Source organism: Curcuma longa, chromosome 2, assembly GCF_044706935.1.
Source record: "Curcuma longa cultivar G26 ecotype Majalengka, Jawa Barat chromosome 2, ITB_CL_G26_1.1, whole genome shotgun sequence".
In the NCBI taxonomy this organism is placed as follows: domain Eukaryota; kingdom Viridiplantae; phylum Streptophyta; class Magnoliopsida; order Zingiberales; family Zingiberaceae; genus Curcuma; species Curcuma longa.
The window spans coordinates 16,089,715-16,114,647 of record NC_133862.1 but is presented as its reverse complement, the minus strand read 5'-3'; the positions used below and the strand labels follow the sequence as shown (position 1 = coordinate 16,114,647).

At 35.7% G+C, this 24,933-nt stretch overlaps 3 pseudogenes; 2 read left to right on the top strand and 1 right to left on the bottom strand.

Annotated features, from left to right (window-relative positions):
• Positions 1–2,758: 2,758 nt before the first annotated feature.
• On the bottom strand, positions 2,759–4,582 carry LOC141816071 (uncharacterized; annotated as a pseudogene).
• A 2,721-nt stretch (positions 4,583–7,303) lies between these two features.
• On the top strand, positions 7,304–8,096 carry LOC141821713 (transcription termination factor MTERF8, chloroplastic-like; annotated as a pseudogene).
• A 1,563-nt stretch (positions 8,097–9,659) lies between these two features.
• On the top strand, positions 9,660–13,653 carry LOC141822322 (protein trichome birefringence-like 10; annotated as a pseudogene).
• The last annotated feature ends 11,280 nt before the right edge of the window (positions 13,654–24,933 follow it).

The window sequence follows — 24,933 nt, the reverse complement described above, 5'->3', positions numbered from 1 at the left end:
TAATGTTGAGAAATCTCAACTCATGCATCATTTATCCAATTCTTAAGAAACAAGAACAAAGATTCGGAAGCGTACCGGAATCTATCGCTAGCAGTCGAGGATGATCTTCCAAAAGTGCAGAGTTCTTTAGGTTTCCTTAGTTTCTCTGACGATGGGGATTCAGCGAAAGATTTTTGTCGCTCTGCCTTTTGGGGACCATAACCCCTTATAAAGATTGACATAATTCTAATTTGGCCCCCTCATCAAATTAGAATTACAAAATGGTATCCACATTTATAATTCATAACGATTATGCCCTTAAGTCAAATTCCGAATAAAATTAGATCACATATTGACTTAATTATTTGATGACCATATATATTCCATGAAAATTACATGCAAGGTGATCTGTTCATGTCAATTTTCAACTGGTCCAACTTTAACTGTATTGAGATCAAACTTTAACATAATTGTACAAAGTGTAATGAACTGAATGATGTTTTATTACTGATCAGAATAACAAACACATGAGTATCTATAAAACAAACTGAAAGACAATCAAAAATTTACAAACTCCCACTCAACCTAGAGATCATCCATCTCTAAAACTCTCATACGAGCAGTATGCTCAAGAAAGACATTAGGTGGCAAACCCTTTGTCAGTGGGTCAGCTACCATGGAGTTTGTACCCAAGTGTTCTATAGAAATCTGTCCACTTTGTACCCTTTCCTTCACAACTAGGAACTTGATGTCGATATGCTTTGACTTCGTTGAGCTCCTATTGTTGTTAGAATATAATACAGCTGATTTGTTGTCACAAAATAATCTAAGGGGTCTTTCAATCCCTTCCAGAATGCGCAGCTCCGTGACAAGACTCTTCAGCCATATTGCATGATTTGATGCCTCATAACATGCTACAAATTCTGCTGCCATGGTGGAGGAAGCTGTGAGTCCCTGTTTGGAACTCCTCCAAGAAATGGCTCCACCAGCCAACATGAAGACATAGCCCGAAGTGGATCTCAAACTATCTTGGCATCCTCCAAAATCAGAGTCAGAATACCCAATGATCTCAAGACTATCTGACCTCTGATACGTGAGCATGTAACCTCTAGTTCTCTTCAGATATCTCATAACCCTTTTAGCTGCTTTCCAGTGATCCATACCTGGGTTGCTTAAATATCTGCCTAATACGCCAACTATGTACGCAATATCCGGACGCGTACAAACCTGAGCATACATAAGACTTCCAACTGCCGAAGCATATGGAATCTTTTGCATTTCCTGAATTTCAAGATTTCCTTTAGGGCATTGTTTGAGACTAAATTTGTCTCCCTTAGCGACCGGGGTGCTTCCTGGTTTACAATCTTGCATGCCATATCTTTTAAGTACTTTATCGATATAGCCCATTTGTGACAATCTAAGAATACCTCGAGAACGATCCCGATGTATCTGAATTCCTAATACAAATGAGGCCTCACCAAGATCTTTCATCTCGAAATTTCTTGACAAAAAATTCTTGGTTTGGTGCAATAAGCCTATATCATTTGTGGCAAGCAAAATGTCATCCACATATAAAACCAAATATATGTGTTTACTCCCACTGAATTTGTGATACACACAATCATCAATTAAATTCGCTCCAAAACCAAATGAGAGAATTACCTCATGAAATTTATGGTACCACTGACGAGACGCTTGCTTAAGCCCATAGATGGATTTCTTTAATTTGCAAACCATATTCTTTGGATCTCCTGACACAAAGTTTTCTGGTTGCACCATATAGATTGTTTCATCAATGTCTCCATTGAGAAACGCCGTCTTTACATCCATCTGATGTAGCTCCATATCAAAATGTGCAACAAGTGCCATGATTGTCCTAAAAGAGTCTTTGGTTGAAACCGGAGAAAAAGTCTCTTTATAGTCAATCCCATATTTTTGAGTAAAGCCTTTTGCCACAAGACGAGCTTTATACTTTTCCACATTACCTCTTGAATCCCTTTTGGTTTTAAAAATCCATTTACAACCAATAGGTTTCATACCTTCTGGTAATGGGACAAGTTCCCAAACTTTATTGTCTTGCATAGACTTATACTCTTCATTCATTGCATCAATCCACTTTTCTGAAATGGAACTATCCATGGCTTGACGAAAATTGATGGGATCATCTTCCGTCATACCAGGATCATCCTCATGTTCCTGAAGAAATACATAGTCATCCGACATAGTGCTTCTCCTTTCTCTTGTAGATCGCCGCAATGGCACTTGTTCCTCAATAGCTTCTTCTTGAGGTTGTTGAGTTTGCACCTCTGGAAGATTAACATTGTCTTGATTTTCTGGAATTATTCCGATATTTTCAATGACCGGATGAGAATCCTGATCATTGTCTAAAGAAATCGGAATAGGAATCAACTCCTCGTTAACCGAAGTAGAAGTTGATTCTTCCTCAAAGACAAAATCCTTTATTTGATTCTTCCCCCCAAACTCAATATCCTCAAAAAATACAGCTGTACCCGTCTCGAAAATCGATTTAAGTTGGGATCATAAAATTTATAGCCCCTTGATCGCTCAGAATAGCCAATAAAATAGCTGCTAACTGTTTTGGGGTCCAATTTATCCGTATGAGGCTTATAAGGCCTTGCTTCAGCTGGACATCCCCAAACATGGAAATGCTTTAGGCTAGGTTTTCGCCCTAACCAAAGCTCATAAGGTGTTTTAGCAGCTGCTTTTGTTGGTACTCTATTTAGAATGTATGCTGCAGTTTTTAATGCCTCACCCCAGAGTGACTTTGGTAAGGAAGAATGGCTAACCATACTCCTTACCATATCCTGTAGAGTGCGATTTCGTCTTTCCGCTACACCATTCATGCTTGGAGAGCCCGGCATGGTGTATTGTGGAACGATACCACACTCCTCTAGGTATTTGGCAAAAGGCCCTGGACGTTGTTCACCTGAACCGTCATACCGACCGTAGTATTCACCACCACGATCGGACTTTACTTTCTTTATCTTTCTGTTAAGTTGATTTTCAACTTCAGCCTTAAATGACTTGAACACGTCCAATGTTTGAGCCTTTTCCTGAATAAGAAAAATGTATGCATATCTAGAGAAATCGTCTATGAATGATACGAAATAGCGTTGACCATTCCAAGAAGGAATTGGAAATGGCCCACATACATCCGTATGTATCAACTCAAGGACTTCCGTAGCTCTATATGCATTCAATTTTCTATCTTTGGTTTGTTTTCCTTTAATGCATTCAACACAGACATTAAAGTCCGTGAAATCAATGGAATTCAGGATCCCATCTGACACAAGACGTTCAACTCTATTTCTAGAGATGTGACCTAGACGTTTGTGCCATAATGCACCCGAAGTATTATCATTTAGTTTTCGTTTAGTACCTCTTGATTCAATGTTTAGGGTTTCATTATATGAAGCATTTGTATCAAGTAAATATAGATTGTCATATTGCATTAATGAACCGGTTCCAACAATTGAATTACCAATAGATAACTGAAACTGATTGTTTCCAAATGAACAAGAGTAACCAGATTTGTCCAAATAACAAACAGAAATTAAATTCCGTCTAAAAGACGGTACCACAAAAGTATCTATTAAATCCAAATAGTGACCAGTACTGAGTAACAATCTAAAGTGCCCTATTGCTTCAACTTCTACCGATTTTCCATCGCCCACAAAAATGCGTCTTTCAGCATCACTTGGCTTTCGGTAGTTCAGGCAACCCTGCATTGAAATACTGATGTTAGTAGTAGCACCGGAGTCTAACCACCAAGTATTTCCAGGTACTGAAGCTAAATTTACTTCAGAACAAACCAAATTAAGAAACATACCCTTTTTCTCGCGCCATGCACGATATTTGGTACATTCCTTCTTTATGTGTCCAGCCTTATTGCAAAAGAAACAATCTCCTTTGTTTTGTTTCTTTGCACTTGGACCTGCAGCATCCACATTCTTCCTTTTCTTGCCCTTATCCTTAGAGGTGCTTGCTAGATGAGCACTTTCAGTCTTTTCTTGCTTCAATCTCTCTTCCTCTTGAACACAATGAGAGATCAGTTCATTCAAATTCCACGTTTCCTTTTGACAGTTAAAACTGACCTTAAAGTGGTTGAATTGAACTGGAAAGAGAAATCAGAATGAGATGCACAAGTAACTCCTCATGCAAATCAAGCTTTAATGCTTTAAGCTTTGAAGCAAGATTGGACATCTCCATGATGTACTCCCTTATATTACCATTGCCCTTATACTTCATTGAAATCAAGCTCTTAAGAATAGTGCTTGTTTCAGCCTTATCGCTTTTGGCAAAGCGCTTTTCAAGTTCTGCAAGGTAATCTTTAGCATTGGTGGTGTCCTTAGACACAGCACCCCTGAACACCTCCGGAATTGCACGCTTAATGATCATTAGACTCATGCGGTTAGAGCGTTCCCACTTCTCAAATTTAGCTTTCTCTTCAAGAGAGCTAGCTACCGTAGGAGTAGGGGGTTGCTCCGTCCGTATCGCAAGGTCCATGTCCATGCATCCGAGAACTATCTGAATGTTCTCCTTCCAGTCCTTAAAGTTGGAACCATTAAGGACCGGTATTGAATTTAAGTTGGCAGATATATTTGCAACATTAACTGAAAAGAGAACAGAAAATAAACTGTAAATAACATGCACACTACTTTAATTTTCAATCTAGTTCAAAATAATTAGCAAACCCATCCAAGATATCTAGTGCACCATTAATTTCAAGTCTTTGGACAGTAAAATTAACTGTTAGTAATATCCTTGTTGTAATAATCAAACACTAACAATAAAACACGACAAATAACAAACCCCTCTTTGGATTGATTTGCTATTTTCATGTGAAATCCATATAATTGTTACGTGTTTACTATCACAGGTAATTTATGTACTTCAGTCAACCATTGACCGTCCTTTGGGTCGATCAAATGATCACATGGAAATACACAATTACAAACATTCAAAAAATTCAAAATTAAATAAACCAAATTAGAGAGGTCACTTTGGCAACATCATAATTCAACTTATTTAATTTGAATAAAGAACTAAATGCTAATTAAAGAACAAGATTAAAAATGAAAGTTACTCTTTAAATGAACTCACGACCTTGTAATTAACTGTAAAATTAATTAATTGATGGCCATGCAATTAACTGTAAAATTTAATTAACTCACGACCATATAAAATAATTAGATTAACTGTAATTATTTAATCTAAATAATTAATTGGATTGCCCACGTTGCTGTTCATTTAATGGACATGTTGCCAAAATCGATGCAACGTTAATGTTCATTTAATGGACATGTTGCCAAAAAACTGAATGTAACTGTTCGCTAAAATCGATGCAATTACTATCCACTACACCGATCGTGGTGAGTTTTTTTTTTAATTAACTTGATTAAATCTGATCTGAAAAAAAAAAACACCGATCCACGTTCTCTGCCCTAACCCAGCGTACCGAGCGCTGCACTTCCGCTCGCCGCCTGCGCCAGCATCAGTCCTGCCGATCGCTCGCGGCAGCCTCACTGGCGCCCAACTTGCAAACTGCTGCCGACGACATCCGCCCGTTTCTTGCCAGCCTCGCCGGCATCACAAGGATATCTCACTGGACGCGGACAACGCTTGTGCGCTGCCATGTTCGTCGTCAGCCAAAAATAGAAACGACAGGAAGCGCCTGTGCGCTGTCGTGTTCGTCGTCGGCCAAAACAGATTTGAACAGAGAAATTACGGAAGAAACAGAACAGCACAGTAGCATATAAACAATCAAATAAAATAATTTCATGATTTCTTAAGAATTTGGAATAAACCTGGCTCTGATACCAATTGATGGAATTTTACATTTTTCCTAATGTTGAGAAATCTCAACTCATGCATCATTTATCCAATTCTTAAGAAACAAGAACAAAGATTCGGAAGCGTACCAGAATTCATCGCTAGCAGTCGAGGATGATCTTCCAAAAGGGCAGAGTTCTTTAGGTTTCCTTAGTTTCTCTGACGATGGGGATTCAGCGAAAGATTTTTGTCGCTCTGCCTTTTGGGGACCATAACCCCTTATAAAGATTGACATAATTCTAATTTGGCCCCTCATCAAATTAGAATTACAAAATGGTATCCACATTTATAATTCATAACGATTATGCCCTTAAGTCAAATTCCAAATAAAATTTAGATCACATATTGACTTAATTATTTGATGACCATATATATTCATTTAATTATATTCTTTAACTAAAACGCTTGAGCTTAATTCCTAGAAATCAAGTCCAAACATTCTATTGAAAATTAATATAATATTGAAGCACCTCTGGAGAGTTTGAAATAGTAATGGAGGGCGTCTTTAGATACCTTGGAACCTTAGAAATCCACAGGATTTGGAATTGGAATGGGTGCAATTTGAATTCTATAGGTCAATTAGTGGATTTTGACTGAAATTTATTAATAGACTTAGGCTATTTAAATTTCTGAAAACTTACACTAATCTGATAGGGTTGAATGAGAAAAAGGTAGATATGATGTTAAACCTTAATTCTGATCAAAGAACACTATGGATTTGATGTGGGGATACAGACCCAACTTGGTCCTGATATACTCCTAGAGACCAAGACCATATTGGACCTGATCTAAGAGTAGACCAAGATCGTGTTGGGTTTGGTCTACTCTCGAATCAGGTCTAACATGGTCTTGGTCTCCACAATACTAGAATTAAACATTCTAATTAAAAATTACCATAATACTAAAATACCTTTGGGAGTCTACTTTTGAATTCCTTGTGATCTCAAAAACTTGTGAATGAGTGCAATATGAAATCTCTAGGTTGATCAGCCAAAATCCACTGATGAACCTAGACTATTTGAATTTTTTTATAAATTTGCACACATCCAATAGGGAGAAGAGTGAGAGGTAGGTAGATATAGTGTCAAATCTTGATTCTGATCAAGGAATACTGAAACCCTAGTGTGAAAAGACCATGCCCAGCTTGATCCTGGTTTACTCTCGGATCAGGTCCAATGTAGTCTTAGTCTTTTGAAGACTAGGCCTAAGTATTCTAGCTAAAAGTTGTCATAATATTGAAGCATCTTTGGGGAGTCTGAAATAAGTAGTGGAGGATATCTTTGGACTCCTTGCGATCTTAGAAACCTATACAATGAGTGCAATCTGAACTCTCTAGGTCGATCAATGAGTCCTGATCGAAATTCATTAATGGACCTAAGCCATTTGGATTTCTATAAATTTATACTTGTCTAGTATGATTGAGTGAGGAGATAAATATAGTATCAAACTTTGATTTTGATCTAGAAATACTATGAATCTGATGTGGAAAGATTCTACTCGGCTTAGTCCTAGTCTCCTCTCATATCAGGCCCAATTCCCCAAGGCAGAATTCTTTATCGAGCTTGGTGGCGGAGATGAAGCGGTGGTGCCACCTTTATCTCTCCAAATTGCATGCCCTATTAACCTATGTCACAGATCACTTCCGTTCCCATCTGGAGTTCTGTAGATCCGTTGGCCTCACTGACGAAGAGCTCTTTAAGGTTGTATTGGTGGGTCCCACCATCTTCAATGTCAGCAAGGAGTAGAAACTCAAGCCCTAAATTGAATTCTTGAGGCAATGTAGCATGAGTGCAGAAGACATCTTCAAGCTCTTGGTTAAGGCTTCTTTGTTCATGAGTTTATTGCTCAAGAAAAACCTCTCAAAGAAGCTGAGGTTCCTCAAAATTGTCCACCAGCACCAAACTAAGGAGTTGGCATGGGCATTTCATTTGGGGCTGCTACGTGAACAAGCTATGAGAACATGCAGAGGGTGATTGAAGTCTTATTGAGCTATGGGCTATCTTTTGAGGATATACTAGCTATGAGCAAGAAGCATCATCAAGTGTTGTAGTACGACCATAAGTCACTCGAGAAGAAAATGGAGTTTTTGATAGAGGATATGGAAAGGGATGCCAGTGAGATATTAAACTTTCCAACATTTCTTGGATACAACTTGGATGACCGGATTAAGAGACGGTACGAGATAAAAAGGGAGATAAGAGGAAAAAGGAATGCCGCTTAACAAGCTCTTGAATGTGTCTACCACTGATGGAGCTCAATTGTAAATTTGAACAGAGATAACCACTAGAGAAATGGTTGTTCATCCAACTGCAATGTTTAGAGAAATAATTTATCAATGAATTTCGATCAAAATTCATTAATTGAGTTCAGATTACATCCATTTCAAATCCTATAGATTTTTGAGATCGCAAGCAATCTAAAGGTGTTCTCCATTATTTATGAGTTTGGTCTCCTCATACCATGCCTATAATGTTCCTTGATTAGAATCAAAGTTTGATATCATATCTATCTTTCTCTCACTCAATCTTACTGGATGAGTGCAAATTTATAGAAGAGTAATGATATGCTGCATGAAAAGTCAGCATGAAAATGCAGCATGAAAGACACAGGCATGGAAGTGGCACCCACCTGTATGCAGGTGGGACCCAACCCTATGTGTCTGTTATGCTATATTTTCATGCTGACTTTTCATGCAGCATATCATTACTCTTTATAGAAATTCAAATAGCTTAGGCTCATCAATAAGTTTCAGTCAAAATCTATCGATTGACCTAGATAGCTCATATTGTACCCATTTTAGGTCATGCGATTTTTTGAGGATGTAAGGAGTCCAAAGGTGCTCTCGATTATTTATTTCTGATTCTCTAGAGGTGTCCTAGTATTATGATAATTTTTAATCAGAATGTTTGGGGCTGGTCTGCAAGAGAGCAGGTCCAAACGTTCTAGTTGAAGATTTTTTCCCCCTTTGACACTATTAGAGAAGTCTGAAAATAATAAAGGAGGGCACATTTGAATTCCTTGGCACTTCAAAAACTCATAGGATTGGAATAAGTGCAATTGAAGCTCTTTAAATCGATAAATAAATTTTGATTGAAATTCACTAATGAACCTAGATTATTTGAATTTATGTGAATTTACAACCACGTGATAGAGAGTATAATTTAAAGAAAATAGATATGATATCAAATCTTAAATTTGATTTTAGTAGTTAAATTCAAAATAAATAAATTTGAATGGTATAAAATCGATAGGTGAAAGGAAGGGAGAAAGATTTGCTTTCCATGAATAGAGAGAGAGGAAGAAAAATATTGAGATTGCATGCATAAAGAAATAATTTTTATATTTAATATTTTGAATATGATATATTTTAAAATTGATATATAAATAATTATTATTGATGAGAAGAGCAGAATGAAAAAATAATTATATAAATCAATAGTCCTTTAATCATTTTAAGTATAATATGTAATTTGAAAATTTCTCAAATTTTCAAATTCACTCGTGTCCTGATGAATCAACGAAAAAATATGACAACGATGGCGAGTCGTTAAATATGTAGATTTATGGAAAAAATTATTATTTTAATTTTTAATATAAAAAATAGAAAATACTCTTAATTATCAGAATTATAAAAATACATTCTAAAAAAAAAGGAAGAAAGAACGTCTTATTATATTTTCATATTAAAAATACCCATTTATTGATTTTTCATTGCTTTCTTTCTGTTCTTCCCTGTCGTATTCGTTCCTTCGTCCCCGTCCTCGCCGCATGTATTCCGTGCATAACTTGCCGTCGCCATAACCTCCCACGGCGGCGAGGGGAGCGTCATGGCGATATCCGGCTCCGGCTCCGCAGTAGACCCGCTTCCGGAGTCGGCGGCAAAGAGGAGGGCGGTGCGGCTGCTCAATCTCTCTGAGCACGTGATAGTGCCGTGGCTCTTCGTGGCGAGCGTCGTCCTAGTACTCGTCGTGGCTCAGCGTGCCCGGCGCTCGGTCTACTACTACGAGCACTTGCGGGGCACATGGCAGAACACCGTGGAGACGGCAGCGGCGGCGGGACGCGGAGGGGAGTGCGATTGGTTCGAGGGCAACCAGGGTTCCGATCCGCCGAGAACGGAGGCCCGACCGGTTGTACACCAAGTGGCGGTGGCAGCCCGCTCGCTGCAATCTTCCCAGGTCAACAGATTCCTCTCTTTTCCTTCTCTTTTTAACCGTCAAAGTTTGATTCTTTCTGTTATTACTTTTATTTATATATATACAAAAAAGGATAATTAGAAGAGCGCTCAAATATTTACACTTAGACGAAGACAGATTATTAAGTATATCTTTTTATTCTTAGATTTATAGTAATCTTCTCCATCTCACTGGTTTAATATTATTAAGTAACTTTTTAATCTTTGAAACGACAAAAAAACTATAATGAAATCATTTTTTTTTACTAGCTAATGTAAAATGTGAAATAAATAGTTATTTTCCGTGAAATAAATAGGCTTTTAGATTTTACCAATGCATAGAAAACAATGATTTAGGTGAGGAGATTACTTAGGCAGTAGTTGATAGGCATTCTTGCACTTGGTTAGTTAGGTAGATTTCTTTCATCCTCCTCGTTACTGTGAAATTTTCTATTAGTTAGCAACAATTGATTCTGTGGTTTCAATACCTATACCAGAATTTTATCCTCTATTTGATAGAAACAGAAAATCTGGCTAAAAGAGAAAGTAAAGGAAAATTTTTATCAACTTCTCAAAATTTTGACTGCCATGCATGGCAACCTGTTTACCAGTAATCTAATTTCATGCCTTACACCTTTTGAAGAAAGAAATCAAGGTTATCGAAACTTCCTTTTTCCTAACACTTAATTTATCTCATTTTTTTTCTATTGAATAATCAGTATAATACAGTTACTTAGCTAATTACAGTAGCAATTTTCGGTTTAATGAGAAGAGGATTTAGAGTCATAGAAATGGCTCTTTTATGATTTAAATGGTTCCTCAACTCATTTTGTTTATTTTTTGGGGGGACAGATTTAATTCCAAGAAGATGTTGGAGAAGCTAAGGAACAGAAGGTTGGTTTTTGTAGGGGATTCAATTGGAAGGAATCAGTGGGAGTCTCTACTCTGCATGCTCTCTACATCTCTGACAAACAAGAGCTCAATCAATGAAGTAAATGGCAACCCGATTACAAAGCATATGGGTTTCCTGGTGTTTAAATTTGAGGACTACACTTGCACTGTTGAATACTACAGATCACCATTGTTAGTACCTCAGGTTCGCGCTTCAGCTGGTGTGCCTGAAGATGTGAAGACGACTCTGAGATTAGACATGTTGGATTGGACATCAAATAGTTGGAAGAGTGCCGATATCCTTGTCTTCAACTCTGGCCACTGGCGGAACTACGAGAAGACCTTAAGAGGGTAATCATTATATAGCATAATCAATCTACACATTCTAACTGGAATACTAATAAGTTTTGATTCCTTATCTTTTGGTTTCTGATTTCTCATTTTGTTAACATCATGGAGACAAGCAGTAGAGCTTTATCTAACGAGTAGAGAGTGATCACATTGCATATAACATGAGCCCCCGAAGTTATTTTAGATTTCAATCCACTTCAATCCAGAAACTACTGCAGTTTGATATTTCTAAATGAAATAGGTCACCAAATAATAATTATCTACTTTCACGTTCCTTTTTCCTACTAAGTTTCAGGAAGCAATTCTCTGCACAAATGCTCTGTTTATTTCCACAAACTTTAGATAATTACTTTGGATTTGTTGTGATGGATCATTATGAACAACAAATTGGATGTTCATTTGAATGTTGTAGAACTTGAGAATCTTCAAAATATGATTTATAGCTTAAGCGACTATTTATATTTGTACAAATTAAAAGAAAAGACATTTTTCAGGGGTTGCTATTTTCAAGAAGGAAATCAGGTGGCAATAGAGATGAGTGTGGATGAGGCTTATCAGAGAGCAATGCAAACGTTGTTCCAGTGGGTTCATAAGGAAGTCAACAGAAGTAAGACACAAGTTTTCTTTCGGACATATGCTCCGACTCATTTCAGGTAATTGACTGATTTGTTTGTGTTGTTCAGTTATTTAGCTTCCCTATTAGACTGGTTACTTTCTTCGTTCTGTAAATATCATTTCGTTTTTAATCAACATTAGCTGGCCAAGGATTGTCACATAAGTCAGAATTCCTATTCTTCTTAGTTTTCGGCTTGTACAATTTTCTTGTGTTGAATCTTACTAATTTTCATCAAAGACAATTTGTCTAGCCATGACTTATGTAAAATTGATCATCATTTCTCTGGATTTACAAAATTCTAAGAATATGTAGAGAGATGTTACTCAGTGATGTAGATGTTCTTGTGCATGCCTATCTTTGTGTCAACTACTACTGATTTGATGTGGACCTTCTACATATTCGTGGCTTTCACATGGTAGCACACATCCATAGACTAACACTAATCAGATGCATTTTGACTATATCGATGAGAAATATGGTCCACCTTGGACATAAATATCACATTTAACACAAGTTTCAGAGCTTTTGATCAGGATTTGTTTGTCTTCCCTTTTGTTTCCTGTTGGGGTGAATGAGAAAGGACTCAAAAGCGAGCAAGTGAAATAAGAAGCATAACATAAAAATAATTTGAATATTTCAATGCATGAATCATGTCTATATAGTTATTAGTTGTTGGCAAAATATTTACTACCAAACTCCATTGCCAAACTACAACTGTGGATGGTTCCCGGTTCAGTTGAGTTATCTAATGAGAATGAGATGGATTACTTTTATATGTTTGGAAATTTACCAGCTTCAGGATAGATGAGTTCGTGATGAGCCAACCAACTCATAATTTCTTCATCCCGATTAATTTCCACCAAAAACTTTGTATGTTTCATAAAGTTTTCATGGGCATGTTCTTTATTAGGATCACTCCTCTTTTTGCCCTTGCTTATGCTTAATTCAACTGCTCTGCACAAACCAAAAACATTCGATGGTTATGTAAGCGGCATGTAAGCTTAAATCTTTCTCAACTGAACGAACAAACAAACAAAGATTTGATTGTGTGAAGATTTCTCTTGGTCATATTGACCTTAGGCATGTTCAGGTAGTAATTTTTGACATAGAGGTGAATGATTCAGTTTAGAGGAAAAGTCACTTTGTTAAAGAACTACTTGATCTTAGTTTTATTTTTCTAGTTCAACAGTGGTTGTACACACAACGGAATCACTTTGTCGATTGGTTAAATTCTTGTTCTCGTGAGTTAGTAAAATATGACCAGTGGATGTCTTTATTGAACTCATGTCAAGAAACCTTCTATTCGATGCTTAGTATAAAGATTCAAAGTTTGTTATGATAAATTGGAAAGCGGTTAGACTCAACCTGATTGGAATATTATGTCAATTTACATGCCTTTGTGCAGAGGTGGTAACTGGAGAACAGGTGGAACTCATCACTTAGAGACACTGCCAGATTTAGGGTCTCGGATATCCCTGAAACCCTGGTCTCAATTCCTGAGACCATTTAGCAATGTGATATCAAAGAACTCTATGATGACTGAAACACTAGAACTCAATCTTTTGAATGTGACCGAGATGACGAGCCGAAGGAAAGATGAACATTTATCTTTATACTATCTCGGTCCCTCACACCTATCTCCTGTGCAAAAGCAAGACTGCAGCCACTGGTGTTTACTGGGCATTTTAGATGCGTGGAATGAGCTACTCTATGCACTTTTCATGCGACGGGAATCCATGCAGGACAACAAGTGACTATTGTGGACAACATAGGGGTAAAGCTGAGCTCATAAAATAAGCAGATTATCTTTTGGTGACTAAATGAAGGCCCAACTGCGATTGGTGAAACTTGCTACAAGCTCAGGTGGGTTACGGGCAGAAGTTTGAAGAGGCTTGTTGATGTTCTTCTGCTAAGACCAGGAATAATAGAATCAAAGAGGGAATATCACTATTGTAAACAGATAATTATTATTTATCCTTTAGAGGAAAGGCTGTTGTTTTTAGAGGCTCAGAAATGGTACAACATAGATTCTTGGATGATGATAAGCTTGATAATACTACTCAAATCTTGTCTTGACAGAGTTTTACTTCGAAAATTATATACACGAACTCAAAAGGGTGCGCATATGTGACACTAATTATGATAATTTCATACTGGTCTCCAAGGAAAATTTCATTGTCGTTTTATATTCTATTTGTGCCTTTGATGATTCCTTTCTATTTGATACTCTCATCGAGTTCTGCATTGTCGTTCCACAAGAAGGCCCCTTTGAAAGTTGCATGCGGAAGAGATTAATGCGAGAAGATCCCCTATTCAGTTTTTCAGTTGTTACTGTAACTTTGAATTGTTGACTCATCCAACTCTTTGTTCGTCAACAGCAATGCCACATTAGTTTGCTGACTTATCTAGCTCCTCTTTGTTTGTCAATAGCAATGCACCGTAGGCTTGGCAAAAATGACAAAGTTGTTAGAGTATTTGTGTGTCACTCTTGGAATCACCATAATATATGGTTGAGTATGTCTCTCGGGCGTGTTTACAATCTCTAAGGACATGGATAATCATTTGGGATACCTTGAATAGACTTGGTAGCTCGATATATTGGAGATATGTGGTCATACCCTTTCAGAATTAGAGGGAAGCCCATTGTGGGCTGCCTTCCAAAGGAGCAAATACAATGTTCTTTATTTAATCGGGCATTGTCAAGAAGCCAATGGTCATGCCTAAACCAAACCGCCATACAATTACTTGTCTTGTATCTGAACCCATCTTGTATTTTAGTCTATTTGTGACAAATATGTTCTTCAAAAGTGGGAATTCAAACTGTAGTTTTAAAATCATTGAGAGCTCCTCTACCCTCCATTGTTATCTTTTATAACTCTTTATTTGGGAAACAATACTTCCTTATGGTCAAATTTGATCATGTTATTTGACGTGTTAATAATAAAGTTTAAGTTAGGTTTTACTTATATTTTTGATGTGTATTAAGTGCACAAATATTTGGAATAGTGCACATGAAAGTTGCAGAGCTTGTTGATTGAAACACAATTGTGAATGGTAAGAAAAGAGTGAATGGCGCAATACCATATTACACTGTAGTTCTTTGGCGCAAGGCCATTCATTCACGAATGTTTAGATAGTCATGAACTCTACTCACTAATCCCTCTCGTATTCACTCGACCTATCTTGTGATATCCACGACCCTCAAACAAACTAATGAAACTGTAATGGAGGATTATTTAACTTGCGCTATGCCTATCACTCAATTCGTGACCAATTGAGTTAGATTTTAGTTGATGGCTCAACAACATGGAATGAGATGGACTCATAAGCATGAAGGATTAGATAGCATGGAGCGCACTTGGGGAGCTTAGTGCATTTGACAGCTCAATAACCTAAAATGAGGTGGACTCAATGACTTCGAGCATTAGTCGGATGTTACAAAGCGAGCTCAAGGAGCTTGGTGCATTTGATGAACTGACACCTAGATCAAGGAGGTTGAAGATCTAGAAGCATAAAGGATATGAGAGATTAAGCGAGTGAATGTAATTCAGGGACTTTTATCTTTAGACAATACCATTATAAATAATGTGTGATAACTAGGATGGGATAGACTTATTTAGTAGCTTGATTATGAAATTTTCAACCAGGGGCTATATGTCCCAAATCATAGTTTGTCAATTATTTCAGTCTTGATCTTTTGTGTGCACTTATAGTAGTTGTAAGCCAAGTGAAAGTGGGCTTGCTCAAAATCTAATTGATTGGGTTGTCAACTAGAGCATGTTAATCAACTATGGAGTCGACTAAATGTAGGTGTTGAACGAATAAAATATTTATGTTAGTGCAACAGTCGACTAAATGTGATTCAAATTGACTACAAGCTTACACTTGACCGGGGGAGAAATTCAATTGACTTAGCTATATAACTATTAGCTTCTAATGGTTTCATTTGGATGTCCAATCGATTGGAGGTCTTTCCCAATTGACTCGAGGCAGCTCGTATAGAGTTATTGGAGTATTTATTATATAAGATATAGAATCTTTGGGCACAAAAATGTTGCATGAAAATACTCGACTACAAAAATAATCATATTTAGCGATCAAAAATTCAATCGCTAATCGGTCCTTAAACCCGATTAACGATCGAACAACGATTGAAAAAAAAGAATCGTAAAAAATTTTATCGTAATTCGATTTAGTGACCGATTTTGATTTCAATTGCTAATTAACAACCGAATTAAAATTCGATCGTTAATTTATTGACCGAATTAAATTTTGATCGTTAATTTTAGCAATGGAATGCAAAATTGTTGCTAAAATTAACGACCGATTTTGAAGTCAGTCGCTAAAATTAACGACCACAATTAAAGTCGATCGCTAAGATTAGCAATCAAATTCAAAATCGATCGTTAAATTTAGCGATCAATTTTGGTTCCGTCGCTAATATTAACGATCGATTTTGAATTTGGTCGCTAAAATTACAATCGAATTTTAATTCGGACAAGAGTCGTTAATTAACGATCGATATTAAATTTGATCGCTACGATCAAGTTTAACATTCCGTCGCTAATATTAACGATCGATTGTGAATTCGATCGTTAAAATTAACGACGGAATATGAAAATCGGTCGCTAAATTTAACGATCGATTTTGAATTCGGTCGCTAAAGCCGTCGTTAATATTTTACAAAGTTTATTAACATCCCTTTATTATATTTACATTTAATTCATATTAAAGCTCTATCTCATACAATCCATATTTACAATCCACTTTCAAAATACATATCACAAATTTATCATACACAATCAATATCTAAATAATATAAAAAAATAATTTCTTATTGAAAGATTAATGGAATAGTCTTTGAAATGAAAAGATCAAATAGAAAATAACAATCTTATTTAAAACAATCTCACAGAGAAGTTAAATGAGGTCAACTCTAGCAAAATAAAACAATAATAAACAACAACCGCAACAACATCACAGAGAAGTTAAATGAGGTTTGAGGAGATTGAGTTGCCTCATCTTCTGTTACTTTGTCTTTGTGCATTCGAGGATTATCGAATGCTAGATCATCGATCATATGTTCAGTTGCTTGCTTACTGCAAGACTCGAGATGGATCCTCAGGAATGTTGTCTCTCTTTCAGTGTCTTCAAGATTAGCATCCTCAGGAAGTTCATCACTTGTACTGCATGCATCGGTGCAGTCAAAGGATCGACGATCTAGAATTAATGATTACAGTAAAGAATTTCATGAAAATTAGACAGACAGACATCATGGTGCAGATATTACAAGTCACAAAGAAAATTAATTGCTTAAATCATAATAGTAGAGAAAAATAAAATAACAACAATAATACTGATAATCTGACAAGGAAACTTAGGTAGAGCAATTTGCACCTTGATTATCGAAAGATGCTTCTAATCCCTGCACGCTGCTCTGGTGTCAACCCAGAAGGAAACTTCACATTGAACTTGATGATCAACTTAGTAATGACAAGCTGTTGGAGAAATAGACCATACTGCTTCCGCACCATAGCAAGAACCACAATGTCTCTTTATGTTCAAGCCGTCCACCATGTCTTTGTAAAGGATTTTCATTCTGTAGTGTAAAATGGCAACAAATAAATACAGGCTGCATGTCTATGTCCTACAAACTTAGTACTATCCAGTAAATGGATACACATGTCATACACACCTTAGGTGAACCAATTCCATGTTGTCTAGATTCGATAGCATTCCCATGAGAGTCTAACCTCTTTTTGATGATGTCATGTCTCTGTTAATAGAACATGGGGAAAACCTATTACTAAAGGTCAAAAGTAACAGTTTAGAGCACTTAATACAGCTATATAAAAACTCTAGTGATAATACATACAACATCAAGATGCTCTTCTCCACTGATTTTTAATTGATCCAATCCTATTGATTAGCTCAGGGTAGTTGTTGATTGTGATTACGCCATAATGACCATAGAGCAAGAAAGGGCAGGGAATGTGATATCAAACTGCACTTATAATGAAGGAAACATGTATGGGAAGGGGGAACAAGATAAAACAAGAGAACATTGAGATGAATCATGTATGATAAAATGCAGTGCTTAAAAAAAAATTCAAAGATATGTACTATATGCAATTTTAAAAGTTTAGCAGTATAAATATTACATTGATCCGTAACTTTTCTCCTGTTGAAGTATAAACTACAAGCTTTGATTCTGTAACAACATGAAGATACAACCTTGCAATAACAAAAGGGGAAAAAGGAAACAAACTGAGATGAAATGCATTTTGAAGTACAAAAGCACAAACCTGTATACACAAGAGATTGGAAAATGAGCTTAACCACAAAGGACATCAATGGTATTAACAACTAGGAGGACTTCCTAAAGTTTCTAATGGTGCATCAATACATTTGGCTTTGCAATTCAACATTTTCCCCATGGCAAGATCACTATATTCAACAGAGGAAGAAGAGTTTACTTGTATATTACAGTGTTAAAAATTTTCGAGATGTCTAGTAAATTATGTCAAACATTAGACGCATGGGCATCTTTGTGTAGAGCTTCTCCAATATTAGGCATGCTATCCGCCATCCATATGATCAGATTGCTTTCTTGATCTACATTGTGAATTTAGATAGTAATATTCCATTGAACTATTCAGTTAATGTCAAGTTGTAAAAGGGGAGGAAAGTTTTCTACCCATTAGGAGTTTTGATTTCTCTGGAGATCTTCATCTTCCTCTTTGTACTGGTATAGAGTTCCTCAAGGTTTGGAGCAAAAACTGCCATCAATTGCCTGAGTCATGTTTAGAGCAAAAACTGTGGCAATGTTGCGTGCATTCATCTTGCATACAAACAGTGTACTGGGAGCTAAGATGGTAGTAGTTGTAATCTCAAGCATGACAATAGCATAACTAAAAACAGAGTGATATAAATCTACAAGATCAAAATAGATGCCTACATTACATATCTGATCAAACAAAAACTAAAACTCAAGTTCAATCTATTCTTTAGGTTGTCACGATTACAGTTTAAAACTAAAGAAGTAAAATATTAACGTATCTATTAATCCATGAGGCTTGTTGAAGGTAATTCTTTTTCTAGCAGAGCATCTAAAAGATTGTTGTAGTAGCGCTTATTCCTTCCTGATTAGGTTCTCCAGTTCCATCTGCGAACAACGAAACCTTAGTGTTTATAGACAAAATTCATTAACAAAAACAAACATCATATATAAATAGTTTATCGATTGACAATTAGAAGTTACTCAGTGGGCTCACTTTAAGTAGTACCAATTATTATGTTTAATGAACCATAAAAATAAAAATAAACTTCAAAATTAACATACCTCAACATATCTACGTATCAGGAGCATTTGGGTCTTGAGTCTATTATGAATCGAAACGATGCGGAGTGGGAAAAGCAAAAGGACTCATGATTGAATAACGATCAAAAAATTCTCGCATTTGGTGATCGACTGCCATTCTGACCCGATCATTTATTGACCGCTCTGACTGCTTTACAGCTGCCCTGACTCGATCATCTATGGACAACTCGGACTACTCTAATGTCGTGACTCGATCTCTCAGTGCTTGATTTTCAAGTCGTAATTCTCACACTTCATTAGATTGAGAACTGGATCGACCCTTGACCCTAGGAGCCATAACACGATTATATGCAACTCGCACATGGGAGCCAAGGCCGTAGAGGGCGTTCTTTTTGCTTCCACCAACCACATTATAATATGTATCATTTATAGCTTTATCTGATAACCTCACTAAGTCACCCCCCTCTACATCAAGCTGAGACGCCTATGCAATTCGATCAGTCATATTATCCTGTTAAAAAAATTATTAGTATTAGATAATAAATAATTAATAAACCTAGTCATTTTTAAATATTAGTAGTAGTAAAATTTATATTTTTACATTTATGACCTTCGATCTCACATCTGCAAAAGTGCCATCTCTTTTTTTATGGGTACTATGAAATATCTTCCAATAAGTACTGGGTCTATGTAAAGTATTTGCTTGAAAAAAATAAGGGGGCGTTTGGTTTGGTAATTTTTCATTTTTATTTTCTTATTTTTTAGAAGTTACTGTTTGCTTTGTGTTTTCCAATCTCATTTTTTAGAAAATGAGAAGTTATTTTCTAAGAAAACAGAAAATGATATTTTATCATTTTCTATAGAGAATGAAAACTGTGACTAAAAAATAGAAAATAGAAAAAGACGACTACAGTGCCGTACACCTCCTCATCTCACGATTATTTTAATAAAATAATTTATTAAATTAATAAATATAATTTGATAAAAATAATGATTTTAATAAAATGATTTATTAAATTAATAAATATAATTTTTTGAATTTTATCTTTTAAAATTTAAAATAAATATATATATATTTTAATAAAATAATTTATTAAAATAATTATTTCAATAAAATAATTCATTAAATTAATAAAATAATTCATTAAATTAATAAATATAATTCATTAATTTTATTTTTTAAAATTTAAAATAAATTATTTTTTAAATTTATAAATATTTAAATTAAAATTTATTAAATTAATTAATTTGATTTCAATTAGATTTCACAGTACATTTAAAGTTATGTAATGTTGTATTAGAAGGTCAGGTTTGACCCTTTTCTAATATGGTTGATCCCCTTCTTGTATGATTTTTCTTTTTCCATGATAATATGGTATTTTTATTAAAAAAATCTATTTTATTTATAATTTTTTATATTAATAAATCAACCATATTTTTTAATTTTATTTTTTAGAAAATAAAAAATAGTATATCATACCAAACGTATTTTCTGTTTTCTAAAAACTAGATCAGAAAATAGAAAAACAGAAATAGAAAATGAAAAATAGAAAATAGAAAAAAAATTTCAAACCAAACACCCCCTAAAATATTTAAAACTTAAAAATTATTATCAATAATAAAAATTTTAAATAATGTTAGTATAAACTCACCAAATCTATTGCATGCTCTACAATATATCGTGATTTAGCTATATGCTTTGACGATCTAGTGCCATTGGCCTCAGGATTTCTAATGCTTTGAGCAGTCGTTGAATTTCACTCATTTTTCTGCAGCTCAAATCCTGTGTCATTCATCCCATACCTTATCAAGCATATATGAAGGTTTTTTTTTTATTTTTTCTCCACTTGTACATAAGACCTTTGTACAATTTTTGATAATAATTTTTTCAAATCTTTTTGAATTCTTCTTCCTGGCCCGACTCCTAGGTATATTTTTCTACAAAAATATCAAAAATATTAGTATCAGACAATAAGGGTTAGTAAAAATAATATTCAAATTACTTATAAAAAATTCATGATAATAAAAATCTTTTATTTCTTGTTCTACATACCTTCATGTATAACCAGAAGTGCACTATCGTTCTTTTAATTTTTTTGAAATATACGCTACAACACTATGACCATTGGGAATACAACTATATGAAAAACATATTTCATTATTCATTATAAAAGAAATGAATTTAAATTACTGATAACAACAATACATACCAGCCCCCAACAATACTCAAAACAATATGATCGGTGTGTACTGATGGACTGCCTGACATGACTATATCTGCAAAATACAATTATAACACATACACAATCCAACATGTAAAAAATAAGCATATACATGAAAATACCAATTTTCATCTCTAAAGTTTAATCATCATTACAATCTGAATCATTAACATCAACAATTTCTAGTTCTTCATCGCTAGACTATTAGTTTCGCATTGTTGGACATCTCTCCATCATCTATTTTCTTGTAAGTGACATTTACATCTATGATTAATTGAGGTGTAGATTGAATATCTGAATTAATTGAATGAGTCTCCACTTTCTCATTCTAAAATGCATCATGATTATGGGTCGTAATGGAGTTCGACATTTCTATGTTTGACCGACACTTGATTCGACAAACTGATAACCATTTACTAGATCTCCTTCTCTTCGTCGGGTAATCAAGATAGAAAACTTGCCCATCTTGTACTACGAAAATGAAGGGTTCAAACTTGGTGAATCTTTTATTTACATGAACCTCAACTAAATTATAGTTTGCATGTATTCTAGTACCTGTTCATAGAGTCGAATCATACCAAGAATATTTGAATAACACACATCTTTTTATGGGTAAAGTAGGATCTTCAACCTCAATAATTTCATTAACTATGTCATAGTAATCATATTCAGTATCCGTGTTGGTGGTATATCTTTTTACGCAAGCATCTGAATTAGAGGTCATTGTATGTGCATCGCGTTGTGCCATATGAAATTTCAAACCATTCACATAATAACTTGAAAAGACTCTTATATTACGGAGAGGTCCTGATGCAATATTCTTTATCCTTTCATCTTGCACATTTAAAATTCTACGATCATTCACTTAAAAAAAATAATGATATAAATTTATTATAATATATATTGAAAAAAGATATATCTCAAACTTACATATATTTCAAACTAAATTACGAATTCCGTCTCTATCTTTTTGTCTATCTCACTTGTACTTATTGATGGATTTTGAATTTATAGTTATTATTCGTACAAGCTATTAATACAAGTAAATTAAACACATATCTTATGACCAGTAGGAATAACAAAAAAAATATTTTAAATTATAAGTTAACTCACTCTAAGTAGGGTTTGACCTTATCATAGTTGAGGAGTATGTATGTTCTTGCTGTATGATATTCTTTTGAATTTAACCACCTATTAATAGATGCACCCATTGACTTACTAGAAAACTTAAAAATATAAAACATTTGTGGATCTATCGGTTGAGCATCATCTAAATTTTGAGAACACTTGCGATGCCTATTTTTCACATTATCAACAAAATAATATGAACAGAAATAAGATATTTCTTCAACTAGATAAGTATTACATATAGACCTTCAGCTCTTATTTTGTTACGAACATTAATAATTAATCTCCTCAAAAAGCGTTCAAATGGATATATCCATATATACTATTAGGATTGTCCCAGTATAATGGGCATATTTACACGTTTCGTAAACGTGCGCAGCAGAAATATACTAATAATTAATAAAAAATTATTACAACACACGCATGCATAGACATGAAATAATAAGTACAAGGTATGACTGAAAATTAAAATTTTTTACAGAATAATAAATATTCTATGCGTACCTTATTGATGACGTTGAGTGAATCTCCTCTACTGGTGATTCACGCCAAACTCTCGTTTGGACGGCTTTCGAAGCCACAAGTTGCGTCATCGTCTTCGGTACTAGTCGATGATCGATAATGATCGATTCTAGAGAAAATCTAATTCTGAAAAACATGCAACAACGTTTGTCGTGATCATTTTTGGGATTTTCTATCTATCACCGGGAATCACATTCTCAGTGTAGTTTTTGGTAGTCAACTATTGACCTCCGATTTAGGGCAAATGGTCAGAACCTTTCCAACGTTGATGGAACTTTCTCCGGAAGCTTCACAAGCTTCTGACAACAACCTGATGACTATTCCGGCAAAGATTTCACAAGTCGCTCTGGGATAAAGATAAAATGGACGGTCTTTTCTTCGCCAACCACTGGTCTCAGGAATCGACTGTTGATGTCCAATGACGACAAGGACATTCCTCCTTGCGGTCGACCATGGTTCTTCACCAGGGAGAATCCAAAGGGTAGCCGACACCTAGCGAAGGTTTCTTCGATTGCTCCTCTTCGAAAACAGCAGTAGGCTAGCGCGCAGATGACCATAGCGGTGCTCTAGGGTTTCCACTGCCCTCCTTCTTCCCGCATAGTCGGTTGAATCAGGCGGAGCAGAGGCGGTCGGCCATTGGAGCAAAGGCGTGCGACCGACAGAGCAAAGGCAGTCGACCATCGGAGCAAAGGCGCATGACTAGCTAGGGTTTGCTGCCTGCTTTGGCGAAGGGCTGCGTCGGGCGGACGAGCTCGGGGAAAGACCAACTTCTTTCTCCCTCGGCCGACGGAGCAACCGGCAAGTCCGACAATGCTATCATGTGGATGGTCAGCAAGCAACAGCGCCGTGCCTGATCCTTTGTTTTCTCGTGACCGCCGGCAAGGAGGAAGGTGCGCTCAGTTCAGCTTGGGAGAAAGCCCGATCGGGGTGGCAGCCAGCACGCTAGGGTTTGCCTCCTCTTATACTATCTTCTCCCTTGATTTTCGACGGTGAACTAGGGATTGTGGAGAAGAAGTCACGTGAGGAAGGTTGCCGGTAGAAGTGGGATCGTGATACCCTATGCTCGCGGCTCGCGATCGAGCAGAGAAGAAGGGTTGAACTGCGTGGACGAGTTTAGGGTTTAGCTTAGATCGGGTTTGATTTAGACCGATTACTATAGTGAAATGGTCTTAGGTTTTGTTTAGACCTAAGTGGCTTGGTTCAATATCAACAACCTCTGATTTGACCCAAATTAATTTTGTTCATTTCATCTTTACAAGATGAAGCCCATCATTGCTTCCATTTTATCAAAATATCTTCCATCATGAACCAAATCAAGTTAGTTTAATTTGATTTAAAATCGAATCGTTTGGTTAAATAATCAAACCATCTTCGATTTGAACCAAATTAGTTTTATTTATTTCGTCTTCATAAGATAAAGTCAATTTTACTTTTGTCCGGTCCAATCAGACTTTATTTCTCTTGATCTGAGAATCTAATTCTCAAATTCATTTTAAGTCCTTCAGAAAACTTATAGTGCGTATGACCTAATAGGTTCCCAGTTATGTTAGCTGTTTGTAATTAACTATTAATTGTGGAATGGTCATGAGTGGCACCTAGTAGTACATCATGATCCCTAATTGATTGAAAATCAACGATTGATTCCAAAACATTTCTAAACTCTTCAGCAACTACAAGGAGACGTGCCTCATTCCTTTCACCATCTTATACTCGCTTGGTTCAGGACATTGTCTATGTATGTCAGTCCCCACTAGGCTGACTACGTCACACCTAGCCCAAGCTAGCTTTCTTGTCTTATGGATTTAAGTTACCTGTACATATGTCCAAGAGTGTCGTACTCTTGATATGTAATACTTTGACCAAAGACTTTTAGTAACAA